This window comes from Triturus cristatus, chromosome 5_1, assembly GCF_964204655.1.
Source record: "Triturus cristatus chromosome 5_1, aTriCri1.1, whole genome shotgun sequence".
In the NCBI taxonomy this organism is placed as follows: Eukaryota; Metazoa; Chordata; class Amphibia; order Caudata; family Salamandridae; genus Triturus; species Triturus cristatus.
The window spans coordinates 365,874,937-365,891,954 of NC_140587.1; the positions used below are offsets into that span (position 1 = coordinate 365,874,937).

The 17,018-nt window shown below is 41.6% G+C and overlaps 1 protein-coding gene across 2 annotated transcripts in view; it reads right to left on the reverse strand.

Moving 5' to 3' along the window:
• Positions 1-241: 241 nt before the first annotated feature.
• LOC146830895 (fibrocystin-L-like) overlaps positions 242-17,018 on the reverse strand; it is a 1,171,295-nt gene continuing 1,154,518 nt past the window's right edge. For both annotated transcript variants that reach the window (XM_085605085.1, XM_085605086.1), the window contains exon 80: positions 242-1,776. The gene's annotated coding sequence lies outside the window, so the exon portion shown is untranslated. The remainder of the gene's footprint in view (positions 1,777-17,018) is intronic.

Sequence of the window (17,018 nt, forward strand, 5' to 3'; positions counted from 1 at the left end):
AGACTACTAACTAACGATTACTAGAGTTGCAGCATAGACATCACTAGCATTTTGTTTCTAAAACATATTTTGTGAAATAGTTGAACGAGAAATCCCAACACATTGTGATGTAAAAGAACATCAGAGTTGCCTGATGTATTGATCAAGCCCATGTTGTCCTGTAATTAGGAGAGTGGTATCAGAAGATATTCACTTTCACACCGATTTGGGCAATTGTTTAATTTAATATTACAGGACACGATTGATCATAGGAATCATTAGTTTATTGGTTCATCTCAAAGCTTTATCATTATTATGTTATTACAAACAGTATTATCTTAGTTTGGTAGATTTAATCAAGGACGGTAAACAAACAAATTTCATAAAGATGTGAAAGAAACTTGCAAATCTAAAAAGTGATCATAAACATTTGCATCAGTTAAAATTAGTATACGTTGCAAAGAATGTTCCTTTTACATTGATTACAGACAGCTCATTACAGTTAAAGCAATACAACAACTGTATATACCACAGATGTACGTTTGGTTGATGTTTTTAGCAGGTTTGATTCTTATCAGTGTTTTAAATAGAGTTATAATATAACAGCAGGACCCATGCGGTCTTTTCATCCTACCAAGGTTGGCAGAGTAAATACTACCAAATTGAAAAAAGATTCACTTGTAATGTACAGTACTCAGAAACTGCAAAACTGTAGCTTAAGTACTGAAGTAACTATTTAACTATAATTGTTATTAGTATCATGATATTAGGCAAAATCATTCACTATTCATTGTTCTCCGTATAAAGGTTTATGTAAACTCCATAATTTAATTACAGTTGCATTATGAAGTGTAAAGATTGTGTGAACCCATGTAATGAAATTCATTCTAAATATACATATATCTTCTTGGTCTTGAGGGATGTGCCTCATTGGCCATGGTTTTAGCACAGAAGACGCTTTGGTCTTCTCAGTAACTGAAATCGTATTTGATGCCATCCAAAGTGGGTGGGCAAGATTTGGGCCTAAATTAAAGTTGAGCGGTAATGAAAAATCCTCAAATGTGTGGAAGAAATGGTAAGACCTCAACTACAGGATTCTCTGTTGGTGGTAAAAGTTGAGACAAAACTGGGGCAAACTAAAGTAGTGTTCAGGTCTTAAATGAAGCCCTAAAACTTCTTCATTCAGCTCTCAATAAGCCAACCAGCATGCACCAGGTAGGGTTAAACACACATCTGGGGTGAAATAGATTTCCCAGTTCTGCACTGAATCACTAACTGGCTTTAGGTGCCTTAATGGACTCACACTGGAGAAAGAAACCACAAGAAAACTTGGGACAGAACTTGTGTAGCAGGGAAATGCAACTTCTTGTCAGCACTTATTGATCTGATGGTATTATACACATTTCACTGCAGCTGGAGGGGCAACACGGAGATTCCTAGAAAGAGACAGATGTAGGGACCAAAGCAACTAATATTTTCTAAAATATTCACATTGATCAACTGATAATTTATGCATGAATATTAACTATGAAAAATGAAGAAAACCCAGTTATACCAAAACCAATCTTCCTTTGCATCTAGGACTTTACTTGGAAAATAACCATATTTTGTCTACCAGTTGGGGAATATCCCTGCACCCAGCAATAGCACAAGACACTCAAGACCTGAAATGAGTTTTCATACAATTGATGCAAACAGGTCTCTCTTCAAACGTTCATCATATATTAACTAAAATCCAATCCTTTCATTTCGTTTGAAAAAAGTCCAGTATTTCAACTCGTCATTTGGATGTGTAACCTAGGAAGAAAAAAAGAAAGATTATTTGATTACCCTCTGGAATGTTTGCATACGGAAAAGTAAAATATTATTTGATGGGATTTGATCGGGTGTCTCCTAAAAACATGACAGTATTTAATTCAGTTACATGTTTATAATAACCACAACGAGTCAGATTCATAAACCTTTTGTGCACCCAGGGTAAACATGCATCAAAAATTATATGTAAACATGGATTCCAAGATCTTGGTTCAAAGAAAATTGGCATGTGGCAATGTATGCCTTGATATGAACCCTAATACAGCAGGAATACCAGTGTTATGGTCCCTCCAGAACCAAGATCTAGCTTTCTGTTAAATTTGGAGTAACAGCATTCATGTGTTTTTGCTGTATCGCTGTTCAATTTTCCATAAATTGCATGGTGAAAATGCATTTCTGACCCCCCTATTTTTCTCAGGCATCACTTCACTAATCACCCAGAATCTTTCAAAGAAGAATCTGAGGTGATTAATTTTTGAGGGGAAAAGTTCATTAAGAATATTCAAATGGTACAAAAGGTATAAGCAAACCATAGATTTCAAGAAGATTATAGTTAGAAATTAGGATTTAAAAAACCATTGAAATTCACTTAAAAAACCATAGGTTTCAGGCACGTTATAGTTAGAAATTAGCATCTAAAAAACCTTAGAAATTCACTGAAAAAACATACGTTATAGTTAGTTGCACATTTCACTCATACAAAACCATAGAAGTTCCGCCGTTATAGTTAGTTTAGCTAAATATAACTCGCTCCCTCGTAATGCACTGCTGATGACGTCACATATTACATCATTCATGACATGGTCTTTGACATCACGGATGACATCACTGATGACATCTCAAATGACATCAATGATGACATCACTGATGACATCATCCAGTGACTGTATGTTTGTTAAATGTTTAAATATGTTTCATTTATATGCCAAGGTGTATTGAAGGACAAGTGGGTGTATAAATGTCTGTGTGGAGGATTTAGTAGGTGTGTGACTGACTGTTTAAGTGAGTGATTAAATGTGTCTTACTGAATTCATGGGTTAGCGACTAAACTGTGTGAATGTCTGTGTCGGTCTGTCTGTTGTTGTATAAGCTGCTGCATGGGTTGGTCAGTAGCTACATGAGTGTCTATATGGGTTATCGATTGAGTGTCTGAGTATTTGTATGAGTGCCTGAGTGTGTGGGTGGGTGGGTCGGAGGTGTGTGACTCTGTGCATAGATGTTTGAGTGGTTGATTCACTGGGTGTATGGGTTCAAGAGAGCATGTGGAAACAGCAGTATGGTTGGGTGAGTATGTGTATTGGTGTGTTGGTGAGTGAGTGGATGTCTCAGTGGTACATGTCCAAGTAACTACATATGTAAAAGGCAGTGTATGTGAGAGTTGGACTATATACATGACTATACGTGAGAGACTGTTATTGTGAGAGCGGCTATATGGATGAGTATGTACTTGTATCAGTGATTGTATAAGAGAGTAAGTATGCATTAGTATCTGTATAAATAAGTGAGGTGGTGTGTGCATACCTGTATAGGTCAGTAAATGGAAGTGTGATTGATTCTTTGCATGACTGACTCGGTGTGTGAGTAACTCTGGATGCGTGGTGGTGTGTGAGTGTCTGTATGACTGTATAGGTGTATGAGTGTATATGATAGTGCTGTATTGATGAGTGACTGCATGTATGAGTGATTGTATGGGTGAATGAGTGGATGTGTGTGTAGACCTAGGAATCAGTGAGGGCGTATGTAGTAACTGGTGTTGGTGTATCGATGGTTTCGAAAATGGTAGTCTGTATTTTACAGTGGGTGTATCAAAGGTTATAATAGGGTATGAGGAGGTGCATAAGATTTTCACTTGGATGATGTCATCAGTGATGTCATCAGTGATGTCATTTTAGATGTCATCAGTGATGTCACTGACCATGTCATGAATGATGTAATATGTGACGTCATCAGCAGTGCATTGCGGGGGCGCAAGTTATAGTTAGCTCAACTAACTATAACGGCCGAATTTCTCTGGTTTTGTACGAGTGAAATGTCCAACTAACTGTAACGTCCAAGAAACCTATGTTTTTTTCAGTGAATTTCTATGTTTTTTTAAATGCTAATTTCTAACTATAGGGTCCCTTAAAACTATGTTTTTTTCAGTGAATTTCAAAGGTTTTTAAAATTATAATTTCTAACTATGCCTACAGAGGTAGGACAGGTGAAGAAAGAGGAAGAAAGGCACAGAAAGAAGCATGAGAAATGCAGACAGAGGCAACAGAAGTCCAGAAAGACTAGGAAAAGTACAGAAAGAAGCAAGATATATGCAGAAAGAACCAACAGAGGTGCAGAAAAAGGCCTTGTTGCAAAGTCATCCTGTGCCCCCAACTATTTTACTGACTGGTACTGGTGGTATTTGACTCTGACTAACCAGGCCTGGAGCCAGTGCTATCCTGAAAGACACATAGAATACAGTGAACACACCTACATACACTAGGGTACCCTGTGGGTTGGGGTACCCCTGTGATTGGCATGACCTCCTCTGTAAGGCCCTAGTACATAATAGGGCAGGGGGATTAAAACTACCTCTAACTCAGAGGTGCATAAACAGGCAGAAAAGGTGCAGAAAAAAGGGAATGGCGTGCTTAAAGAGACAAGTGAGGTGCAGAAATAAAGTAAGAGCACTGCAGACAGAACCGACAGAAGGAAGGAAGAGACATGCTGAAAGAAGCAACAGAGGTGCTGAAAGAGGCACCAAGGGTGCAGAAAGAGGCAAGAGACGTGCATTAAGAAGCAACAGAGGTACAGAAAGAGGCAAGAGTGGTGCAGAAAGAGGGAAGAAAGGTGAAAAAAGAGGCAAGAGAGTTGCACAAATAGGGAAGAGGGGTGCAGAAAGAAGTAAGAGGGGTGCAGAAAGAAGCTACAGAGGTGCTGAAAGAGGCAAGAGAGGTGCAGAAAGAAGCAAGTGAGGAACAGGAAGAGGCAAGAGAATTGCTGAAAGAAGCAACAGAGGTTTAGAAAGAAGCAAGAGAAGTACAGAAATATGCAAGTGAGGTGCAGAAAGAAGCAAGTGCAGTGCAGAAAGAACCAACAGAGGTGCAAACAGACGCAATAGGGGTGCAGAAAGAGGTGCAGAAAGAGGCAAAAAGGGTGCAGAAAAAGGTAGGAGGGGTGCACAAAGAGGCAAGTGAGGTACATAAAGAAGCAAGAGCAGTGCAGAAAGAACCAACAGAGGTACAGAAAGGTGAGCAGTCTAAATATCGAGTTTTAAATTTCGAACTACAAGTATATCGAGTTGTAAATATCGTAGGTAAATAATATCGAAGTCAAGAATATCGATGGACAGAATATCGACCCCAAGGTAAGTATTATCAAAGTTAATAATATCGAAGTCATTAATATAGATGTAAGTAATGTCGTAATCAAAAATTTCCATGTCAAGAATATCGATATTTTATTAGTGTAATGTATTTTAATATGTATTTTATTTGTATGTTAAAGATTATTGTAATGTATTTTAATACATTTAAAAATAAATGTTTAGAGATTAATAATTATTTAAAATATAATTTAGTGTTTTAGTATCAGAGCGGGTTGTGGGTTTATAGGGGAATAGGGTGGGAAGTAATTTAATTATAATTAATTAATTAATATGTATTGTTTAATTGGTATTTATGATAATTAATTGTTAATTAATTACTAATTGTTAATTAAATATATTAATTGATTAATTAATTGTTAATTAATTATTAATTGTAAATTAATTTTATTAATTGGTTAATTATATAAGTTATAATTAGTTTAATATTAATATTTATTTATTGGTATTGTTAATTAATTAATTGTTAATTACTAATTAATTGGTGATTTAATTTTATTAAGTGATTAATTGATGATTAAATTAATTATGTGAATTTTTATGTGTAGTGGGTTGTGGGTTTATAGGGGAATAGGGTGGGATGTAATTAAATTCAAATAATTACTGATAATCTTTATTTATTTGTAATTAATAATAAATAATTGTTAATTAATTATTAATTGGTATTTATTTGTTATTAGTACGTTAAATATAGTAAATATAAATAATTTATTATTCCATGTTATTTGTTGTTATTGCTAATTAATGTATTGTTAATTAATAATTAATTTGTGAATAATTGTAACTTGGTAGTTAATATGTATAAATTTGTAAATAATAAGTATATTAATTATAAAGAATGTATTATTAATTGTAAATAATAGATAAACTGATATTTAAATGTATTGTGTATTTTGTATGTGTGTTGTGTGTTAAAGGGGGAATAGTGTGGGATGTAATTTAAAGTTATTTATATAAATATTTATTTTAAATAATTGGTATTTAATAATACATATTTTGTAAATTAATTATTAATATGCTATTTTTTTATAACTAATTATTTAATTGGTTATTATGTTTATAGAATCCCTATGCTACCCAGTGCTTTCCCAACTGTTTTACTATCTGGAGTTGGAATAGTAATTTTTAACCCTACGCTATCCAGCGCTTTCCCTACTGTTTCACTTACTGGAGTGGGAATAGTAATTTGTACCCCTACGCTATCCAGCGTTTTCACTACTGTTGCACTCTCTGGAGTGGGAATAGTAATTTTTACTCCTACGCTATCCAACGCTTTCCCTTCTGTTGGACTCACTGGAGTGGGAATAGTAATTTTCACCCTTACGCTATCCAACATTTTCCCTACTATTGCACTCTCTGGAGTTGGAATAGTAATTTTTACCCCTACGCTATCCAACGCTTTCCCTACTGTTGCACTCTTTGGAGTTGGAATAGTAATTTTTACCCCTACGCTATCCAGCGCTTTCCCTACTGTTTCACTTACTGGAGTGGGAATAGTAATTTGTACCCCTACGCTATCCAACGCTTTCCCTACTGTTGCACTCTCTGGAGTGGGAATAGTAATTTTTACCCCTACGCTATCCAGCGCTTTTCCTACTGTTGCACTCTCTGGAGTTGGAATAGTAATTTTTACCCCTACGCTATCCAGCGCTTTTCCTACTGTTTCACTTACTGGAGTGGGAATAGTAATTTTTACCCCTACGCTATCCAGCGCTTTTCCTACTGTTTCACTTACTGGAGTGGGAATAGTGATTTGTACCCCTACGCTATCCAGCGTTTTCACTACTGTTGCACTCTCTGGAGTGGGAATAGTAATTTTTACCCCTACGCTATCCAACGCTTTCCCTACTGTTGGACTCACTGGAGTGGGAATAGTAATTTTTACTCCTACGCTATCCAACGTTTTCCCTACTATTGCACTCTCTGGAGTTGGAATAGTAATTATTTTCCCTACGCTATCCAACACTTTCCCTACTGTTGCACTCTCTGGAGTGGGAATAGTAATTTTTACCCTTACGCTATCCAACGCTTTCCCTACTATTGCACTCTCTGGAGTTGGAATAGTAATTTTTACCCCTACGCTATCCAACGCTTTCCCTACTGTTGCACTCTTTGGATTTGGAATAGTAATTTTTACCCCTACGCTATCCAGCGCTTTCCCTACTGTTTCACTTACTGGAGTGGGAATAGTAATTTGTACCCCTACGCTATCCAACGCTTTCCCTACTGTTGCACTCTCTGGAGTTGGAATAGTAATTTTTACCCCTACGCTATCCAACGCTTTCCCTACTATTGCACTCTCTGGAGTTGGAATAGTAATTTTTACCCCTACGCTATCCAACGCTTTCCCTACTGTTGCACTCTTTGGATTTGGAATAGTAATTTTTACCCCTACGCTATCCAGCGCTTTCCCTACTGTTTCACTTACTGGAGTGGGAATAGTAATTTGTACCCCTACGCTATCCAACGCTTTCCCTACTGTTGCACTCTCTGGAGTTGGAATAGTAATTTTTACCCCTACGCTATCCAACGCTTTCCCTACTGTTGCACTCTTTGGAGTTGGAATAGTAATTTTTACCCCTACGCTATCCAACGCTTTCCCTACTGTTGCACTCTTTGGAGTTGGAATAGTAATTTTTACCCCTACGCTATCCAGCGCTTTACCTACTGTTTCACTTACTGGAGTGGGAATAGTAATTTTTACCCTTACGCTATCCAACGCTTTCCCTACTATTGCACTCTCTGGAGTTGGAATAGTAATTTTTACCCCTACGCTATCCAACGCTTTCCCTACTGTTGCACTCTTTGGATTTGGAATAGTAATTTTTACCCCTACGCTATCCAGCGCTTTCCCTACTGTTTCACTTACTGGAGTGGGAATAGTAATTTGTACCCCTACGCTATCCAACGCTTTCCCTACTGTTGCACTCTCTGGAGTTGGAATAGTAATTTTTACCCCTACGCTATCCAACGCTTTCCCTACTGTTGCACTCTTTGGAGTTGGAATAGTAATTTTTACCCCTACGCTATCCAACGCTTTCCCTACTGTTGCACTCTTTGGAGTTGGAATAGTAATTTTTACCCCTACGCTATCCAGCGCTTTACCTACTGTTTCACTTACTGGAGTGGGAATAGTGATTTGTACCCCTACGCTATCCAACACTTTCCCTACTGTTGCACTCTCTGGAGTTGTAATAGTAATTTTTACCCCTACGCTATCCAGCGCTTTTCCTACTGTTGCACTCTCTGGAGTTGGAATAGTAATTTTTACCTTTACGCTATCCAACGCTTTCCCTACTATTGCACTCTCTGGAGTTGGAATTGTAATTTTAATCCTACGCTATCCAACGCTTTCCCTACCGTTGCACTCTTTGGAGTTGGAATAGTAGTTTTTACCCCTACGCTATCCAGCGCTTTTCCTACTGTTGCACTCTCTGGAGTTGGAATAGTAATTTTTACCTTTACGCTATCCAACGCTTTCCCTACTATTGCACTCTCTGGAGTTGGAATAGTAATTTTAACCCTACGCTATCCAACGCTTTCCCTACTGTTGCACTCTTTGGAGTTGGAATAGTAATTTTTACCCCTATGGTATCCAACATTTTCCTTACTGTTGTTTTTGTTGGAGTTGGACTAGTAGTTTTATTGTGTCTGATATTTCATATGTTTTGTATTATTTTTGCTATTGTAATATATCATTAATAATAAAAATTATTCACATTAAAAATATTGATTATTATTTGCTATATGTAATTATTAAATATTTATTAATGTTATTATTTTATGTGTATAGATGTATTGGTAATTTTTAAAAACATTTAATAATTTATACGTTACAGAAATTATTAGTAAAATTAATTATTAAGTATATATATTATATGTATATGTTTAATTAAAGTTTTATTAAATTATATATATTAATCATACATTTTAAATATTATACAATATATTTAATTATGTTTATTTAATTTCTAAGTATAATTTGGTTTATTTTACATATATTTTTTAAGTAAAAGAAAAACGATATTTTTAATAACGATATTTTTGACATCGATATTTAATTTTCAATATTTTTGTACTTACCATGTTGTAGATAGGATGTCGATATTCTTGACATCGATATTTTTGTTGCGATATATTTGTAGGTCGATTTTCTGTCTGTCGAAATTATGTCATACAACTGTACAGAAAGAGGCAAGAGGGATGCAGAAAAAGGTAGGAGGGGAACACAAAGAAGCAACAGAGGTACAGAAAGAGGCAGGAAGGGTGCAGAAAGAAGGAAGAAAAGTGTAGAAAGAGGCAAGAGAATTGCTGGAAGAAGCAACAGAGGTGCTGAAAGAGGCAAGTGAGGTGCAAAAAGAGGCAAGAGAACTGCAGAAAAAAGCAACAGAGGTGCTGAAAGAGGCAAGTGAGGTGCAGAAAGAAGCAAGAGAAGTGCAGAAAGAAGGAACAGAAGTGCAGAAAAAAGTAACAGGTGCAGAAAGAGGCAAAAAATGTGTAGAAAGACATAAGGGGGTACAGAAAAAGGCAAGAGATGTGTAGGAAGAAGGGTGCAGAAAGAGGCAAGAGGGATACAGAAAGAAGCAAATGAATTACAGAAAGAGGCAAAAGATGTGCAGAAAGAGGGAAGAGAGGTGCAGAAAGTAGAAGAGATTTGCAGAAAGAGGCAAGAGAAGTTCAGAAAAAGAAATGTGCAGAAAAAACCAACAGAAATGCAGAAAGAGGCAAGAGAGGCGCAGAAGGAAGCAATAGTGGCTAGCACACCATTAGTACCAATCTAACACCACATTTAGCAACAAGTAACAGGTGACCATTCTAGATCTGCAAAGGGCCTACCACAATAATGTAACACTTCTCGCTGCATTTTTGGTAACGATTGAGCCGTGTGAGCTAGAAACAAGGCTTTTTTATTCAAATCTGCAGATTAGGGAGCAGCTGATGAATTATGTGGCTACTGCAGAAATTGTATAATTGTGTGAAAGTCGGCACAGTCAAACAGTCACATAAATCCAGTGACCCTGCTCATACCTCTGACTAGGTTCACAAGTGCTCCTCAGTGATTCCTTGTTTTTTTATTTCACTGAGTTCATAGTTGAGCTTCTATGGAAACGAGGAAGACTAAACCTGAGGTTACCACTCCACAACACGGACTAACATACCACATAATTACTCTCCATAACACATAATCCCACTCTACATAATTCCTATACTCTAAATAGCACATACTTGCTATCCATATAATTTCACTGCACAACATACCACATAATTCCACTACACACAACGTACATCCACTCCACTCCCAAAAACATTAGTAAAAGACTTTTACATTCACAACGCCAATAGCTCTAACTCTCGCAAATGTGAAACCTATTACATTGCAAACACTACTTTAACTAGTAGTCGTGTTTGCAGAGTGGGGAATGAAGTCAACAGGACACAAGAGGACCTCATCATCCCACCAGCAGTGGGCCAAGAGGTGTGTTTGCAGAGTGGTATGAAAAGGGGCATGGCCTGGGACCACCTCTCTGCAATCCAGCTGTGTGAAGGCTTACTGGATGTACCTGGTGGGCTAGTTGGCCCCCAGGTACCCTCAGTATTCAAGGGGACTTAATTCCCTAACTTAGAACGCGCCAGGGGGCCTGTTTGCAGAGTCATGCAGTAAGGGGGTGGGGCCTCCGGTGAGTTACCATTTCTTTTCTTTTTCATAAATTTGTGATTTTATGGGAGGGCGGCTGCGTGGCCCCCTCGCCCTGAGGAGCTTTTGGCCCCAGGTACCCCTTCCTCCAGGGCCTGGCAGCCTTTTTTTATTTTGGGGAGGGGGGCTGCCAGGCCAATTATGGCCCCGGGGACCCCATCCCCCGGGACCCCATCCCCCGGGTCCTGGCCAGCCTTCTTTTTTTATGGTTTTTTTGGGGAAGGGGAAGGGGCCGTGTGGCCCCAGGGACCCCATCCCCCGGGGCTGGCTCTTAGCACTGGGGACCATGGCGAGAGCCCTAATGCCCCCACGGTCCAAGCCGGCTCCCCACCTCCTGCGGGAGCCGGCATTGGTTTTGCACAAGGGGAGCTGCTGACATGTGGCTCCCCTTGTGCAAAAGCAATCTGCTTTGCTTTTTGGAAGCGAGAGCAGGTTTCCTGCTCTCACTTCCAAAAAGCAAAGCAGAGTTTGGGATGGCAGGACGGGAGCCATGCTCCCGCCCTGCCATAGCAGATAGCAATGTCCCAGGGAGGGCACCCCGGGACACTGCAGGAGCCGGCCCAGGGGGGTGTCGGTCCCCAGGGCCATTAAGGGCTCCACGAGGGGGGCTGTGTGGCCCCCCTCCAACATGTAAATAGCCCCGGGAAAGTGGTGTTCCCCAAGGCTGGGAGTCTGCAACAGATGCCCCGGGGAGGTAGTGGTCCCCCAGGCAGTGTGGGGGGCTTGAGCCCCCCACACTAATTATTAGTTATAGCCCTGGGGAGGTGGCAGTCCCTGGGGGGCCCGCAAGGCCCCCCACCCGATTTTAATAAAGCCCTGGGGAGGTGGCGGTCCATGGGGCTTGGGGGGCCCATGAGGCCCCACCCCTATTTAATTAAAGCCCCAGGGAGTTGGCTGTCCCCGGGGCTGCGAGAGGCCACATGCCCCCGCGCATGAATTATTAATCCCCGGGAAGGTGGTGGTCCCCACAGCTGTGGGGGACCCTGTGGGCTCCCACACCATCATTTTAAATTGCCCTAGGACCTGGCCCACCCGGGGGCTTTTTAACAGACAAAGCGCGGGAGCCTGTGCTTCGTATATTTTTATAATTTCGGCCGGATTCATGCACCCAGCATGAATTTGGCCGAAATTATTTTTAATAAAATGCTTTTTTGGCCCTGGGAGTCCTTGTGGGATCCCCTGAGAAGGCCTAGGGGGTCAGGGTGTTTCTACTGTGCCACTTTTTCTTGTTTTTCATCTTTTGTTTACCCTTTTTCTTGTGACTCAGTTACCGAGTCACAAGATAGCTGCCAACACTTCCTGGTTTGGAGCGTTGGCAGCTAATCAGAAGTCAGCTTGTGCTCGGCAGGAGTCGCGACTCATCGTCGGTGCTCAGATATACACATTTTTTATTTCTTGAATTTCTCTGTAACAACTGAATGAATTTCCACCATTTAAAAAATAGGCACTTTCTGAATAAAGACCTACCATTTTGCCAAATTTGGTGTAGTTCTGTTCAGCAGTTCGGGTTGTAGCCTGTTTCAAAATTTCCTATGGATATTAACATGGCTAAAACATGTTTTGGGACCCCCCTTTTTTCTCAGCCCCCACTTGACAAATCACCTCGAAACTTTCTGGACAGGAGCTGACCGGAGCGGGACATTAGTTTTGAAAATTTCGCGATGATTCGTCACATGACCCTAAAGATATTGGCAAAAGCAAAAACGCTTTTTGAATAACAACAAGGCCCTAACTATAACTACCTACTGTCGGCTGTCAGTAGGTCATATATATATATATATATATATATATATATATATATATATATATATATATATATATATATATATATATTCTATATATTCACTGAAAAAACCATCGGTTTTACAGACGTTATAGTTAGGAATTATCATTTAAAAAACCTTAAAAATTCACTGAAAAAACCATAGGTTTCAGGGACGTTATAGTTAGTTGGACATTTGACTCATATAAAACTAGAGAAATTCGCCCGTTATAGTTAGTTGAGCTAACTATAACTCACGCGCCCGCAAGGCACTGGTGATGATGTCACATATCACATCACTCTTGACATGGTCGGGCGAATTTCTCTGGATTTATATGAGTCAAATGTCCAACTAACTATAACGTCCCTGAAACCTATGGTTTTTTTCAGTGAATTTCGAAGGTTTTTTAAATGTTAATTTCATATTTTAATATTTATAAAACCTTTATTTTTTCAATTTTTTTGTAATATTTTGGAGCTCTATTATCCTTTTTTTTTAATTAAAAAAATTATGTAATTTTTTATATCTTAAAAAAGAAACTATGTATATCTTTTTTTTTTTTTGAGAAAACTGGACTCCCGTACCGGTAGTGTACCAAGCTCCATCAGCACGCGAATCCTATCCGCCATATTGCAAAACTCGTAAAGGATGCGCATTTCATATCCGACGGCTTTGTGCTGTTTGGTACCGCGTCCCGCCTAACATTATATATGTATAAGGTCGCGCCAGCTGCTAGTTTGGAATGCGACGGGTGCGCGGTACCAAGCCGCACATTACGCCATATACATATGGGGTCGCACCGGCTGCGCTTTCTCTATGTGACAGGTGCACGCTGACAGGCCCTGTGTTACATCATAGACGTATGGTGTCGCGCCGGGTACGCCATTCCCTCAATTTTTATGTCTCAAAACTATATCTAAATAACTTTAAAGTGTATATGAGAGAAAGCGATAATCTAAAATATTTTAAACATTCTTCGTTGTGTGTTCTAATGAGGAAATTGTGGGGGGTGTGTTTTAACTGTGGGAATTTGGCCCTCTGATCATCTCTGTGTGCGATTTGAAATTTGTCACCTAGCAGTCTACGGCCACTCACCAGGGTTCTTGTTATTAGGGTGCACCACGAGCCTTGTGTTACGGGCTGCTCCTTTGGGGGATTATTAGTATCTCAGCGGCCATCTTGAAGGCGACGCGCGTTTTCGCGGTCAGCGCTCTAGATGTTGCACGCTGAATTCTGGACCCAGGCAAATCTTATTTTAGCTGGTCAGACCGGCGGCGCGGTGCTTCTAAAAGGCTGCGTTTAGCCCAATGTCCATTTTAATATTGTATTTTCTTCGTTGTGTGTTCTACTGAGGAAATTGTGGGGGGTGTGTTTTAACTGTGGGAATTTGGCCCTCTGATCATCTCTGTGTGCGATTTGAAATTTGTCACCTAGCAGTCTACGGCCACTCACGGGGGTTCTTGTTATTAGGGTGCACCACGAGCCTTGTGTTACGGGCTGCTCCTTTGGAGGATTATTAGTATCTCAGCGGCCATCTTGAAGGCGATGCGCGTTTTCGCGGTCAGCGCTCTAGATGTTGCATGCTGAATTTCGAACCCAGCCACGCCCTTTAAGTAGTAGGCCTGACAGGAAGCGCAGCGGACGAGCGCAGCGGGTGCGCCGACAGCGCGCCTAAGGCAAGCCCGTCTGCGCCCCTCAGCGCGCAGTCAGGGCCCAGGGCACGTCACTCTGCCCCTCTTGTCTTAGAATCCTTCTCCCCCGTTACCTTCTTGGCAGAGCGCCTGAAATCCCTGCAACCCCCTTTGTGTCCAACTCAGAATGTCTGTCCCAATGTTCCTTTCAGAGACTTTTCCTGCGGTGATTGTGCGTTTCACTTTTCCCCGGAGACAAGACCAATTGGTTTAGGTGACGTCTCTTCAAGCTCTGGTACCATCAGCGCCTGTCTTATTAATGCGAGATCTGTGAAAAAGCACTGCGTTGATGTGCTTGACCTGGTTACGGACAATAAACTGGACATCTTGTTCGTGACAGAGACCTGGCTAGATGCCTTCTCTAATCCTATAGTGGCCATGGCTACACCCGTGGGATTCAAAGTTCACCGGGTTGATCGTTGTTCTGGCAGAGGTGGAGGCCTGGCCATTTGGTATAGGGGCAATTGGACCTTTAGGAGTGAAATTTCTACTCTTTGGGGCGATTGTGAAGCCTTGCATTTTAGTCTCCAACTATCGGCCCAATTAACTCTGGGTGGCTCTCTGATCTATCGGCCCCCTGGCTCAGCTGCGAATTTCTTAGCGTCCTGTGGCGGGGCCTTAGCGGAGTGGGCCCTGAGGTTCTCGAAGGTTGTACTCCTGGGGGATGCTAATATCCACCTTGATTGTAGTGAGGAGGCAGACTCCGTTGCTTTTTTAGACTCCCTTCATCTGGTGAATCTCTCCCAAGTGGTCATGTTCCCAACACATCAGGGTGGCCACACTCTAGACATAATTTGTACTAATTTTCCCACATTAGTTTTGAAGCCGCGTCCAGTGGCGTGGTCAGATCACTTTCCCATCTTTTTCTCTTGGGCTTTGCAAAAATCATTGAGACAGTCCATCTGCAAGCGCCCGCCCATCTCCAGGAAGGTAGATCCTATTCAGCTCAGCCTTGTGCTTGATGCCTCATGGCCTACTTTTGGGACAGGCTTGGAGGAGAATGTCACCCATTTCGCTGATTGGATTACTGGTTCAGTTGCTTCGTTGTCGGCAGCAGGTCTGCCAAGGCTGAGAAGAGATGCCCCTTCTAAGCCATGGTTCACTCCCACGCTGCGGAGTCTGAAGTATGTCTGCAAAGTTGCGAAGAGGACCTGGCGTTCCGGTGGATATCAGCACCGTGATAAAGAGATTCTTAGATCTAAACAAAAACTTTACTATGGAGCGATAGGGGAGGCCAAGGGTCTGTATTATGCAGCCTGCATTGAACGCGCCAATAACAACTCTAAAGAGATCTTTGCCATTGTGCAGAGCTTCCTAGCACCTAGTGCTCAGATGGCAGTAGCCCCTGCCTCGGAAGCCTGGTGTATTACCTTGGCATCTTTTATTAGGGACAAAATAATCAGCATCCGGGAGACTTTTCGGTCCACGGTGAGGTCTGGTAGCCCTGAGCAGGCGCTACTTCTGCCTAGGGCACCGCTGATCTCCAGCTTCTGTGAGTTAAGTCCCATTGACTTGACAGGTTCCCTTAGAATTCTTAAAGCCCTCAAGTCTGGCTCGCCTAACGATCCGTGCGTGGCTAGACTACTCTCCGATGTGGCTGACACCATCAACTTAGAGGTGAATCTCCTGGTTAATCAATCTTTACGGGAAGCGCATGTGCCTATGGCATGGAAACACGCTCTAAATCTGCCTCTACTTAAAAAGCAATCCCTTGATCCTTTGCTCCCAGAAAACTATCGTCCCATCTCGCTTTTGCCTAGTTTGGCCAAAGTATGCGAGAAGGCGGTCACGTCCCAACTGACTAACTTCGTGGAGGGAGCAGGTGTGCTTCACCCGGCACAATCTGGATACCGTGCCTCTTACAGTACCGAATCCGCTCTGTTGGAGGTTTCGGAGTCGATCCGGGAGTGCCTGGATGCCGGCGGGAGAGCTGCACTGATATTGCTAGATCTCTCGGCGGCGTTCGACACGGTTCCCCATGCCATGCTCCTTGACCGCCTCTTGGATATTGGAGTATCTGGGATTGCGCTGCTTTGGATAAGCTCCTTTTTGAAGGGAAGGATGCAGCAGGTTTGCTCCCTCCGTGTGCCTCGGTCCCCTTGAGGGTTACCACGGGGGTACCACAGGGGTCGTCAGTTAGCCCTCTACTATTTAACATCTATGTGACTCCGCTGATTTTTTTGGCGGAATCTTTGGGGGCTAAAGTGATGGCCTATGCCGATGATACCCAGCTGCTGTTCACTTGGAACAAGGTAGACGACTCGGTGGCTTGTCCTCATCAGTGTCTGTCCGCTGTTTTTCAGTGGTTGGCTAATGCACAGCTGAAATGTAACGAGGCAAAGTCGGAGGTCCTGTTGTTTGGCTCCTTCTCTCTGGAATTTAGAGCAAGACTCTGGCCCTCGGGCTTCCCATATCCCCCCGTGATTAATGGGGCCGTTAAAAATCTCGGCGTCTGGTTCGACGAGAACTTGAACTTTGCCTCGCATGTAAAAAAACTGGCTGGCACATGCTTTGGGCTGATGAGGAGTTTGAAGAAGTTTCTCCCCATTTTGCCATGCAAGGCCAGAGAGACGGTGGTGCGTGCACTGTTTCTCTCCCGCCTGGATTACGCAAATGCCCTCCTGGTGGGCTGCCCGGGCTATCTTGTAAAGAAATTGCAAGTGGTCCAAAATTCATCTGCCAGACTCCTAGGGGGCTGTCCCCCTGGCATAGTGTAC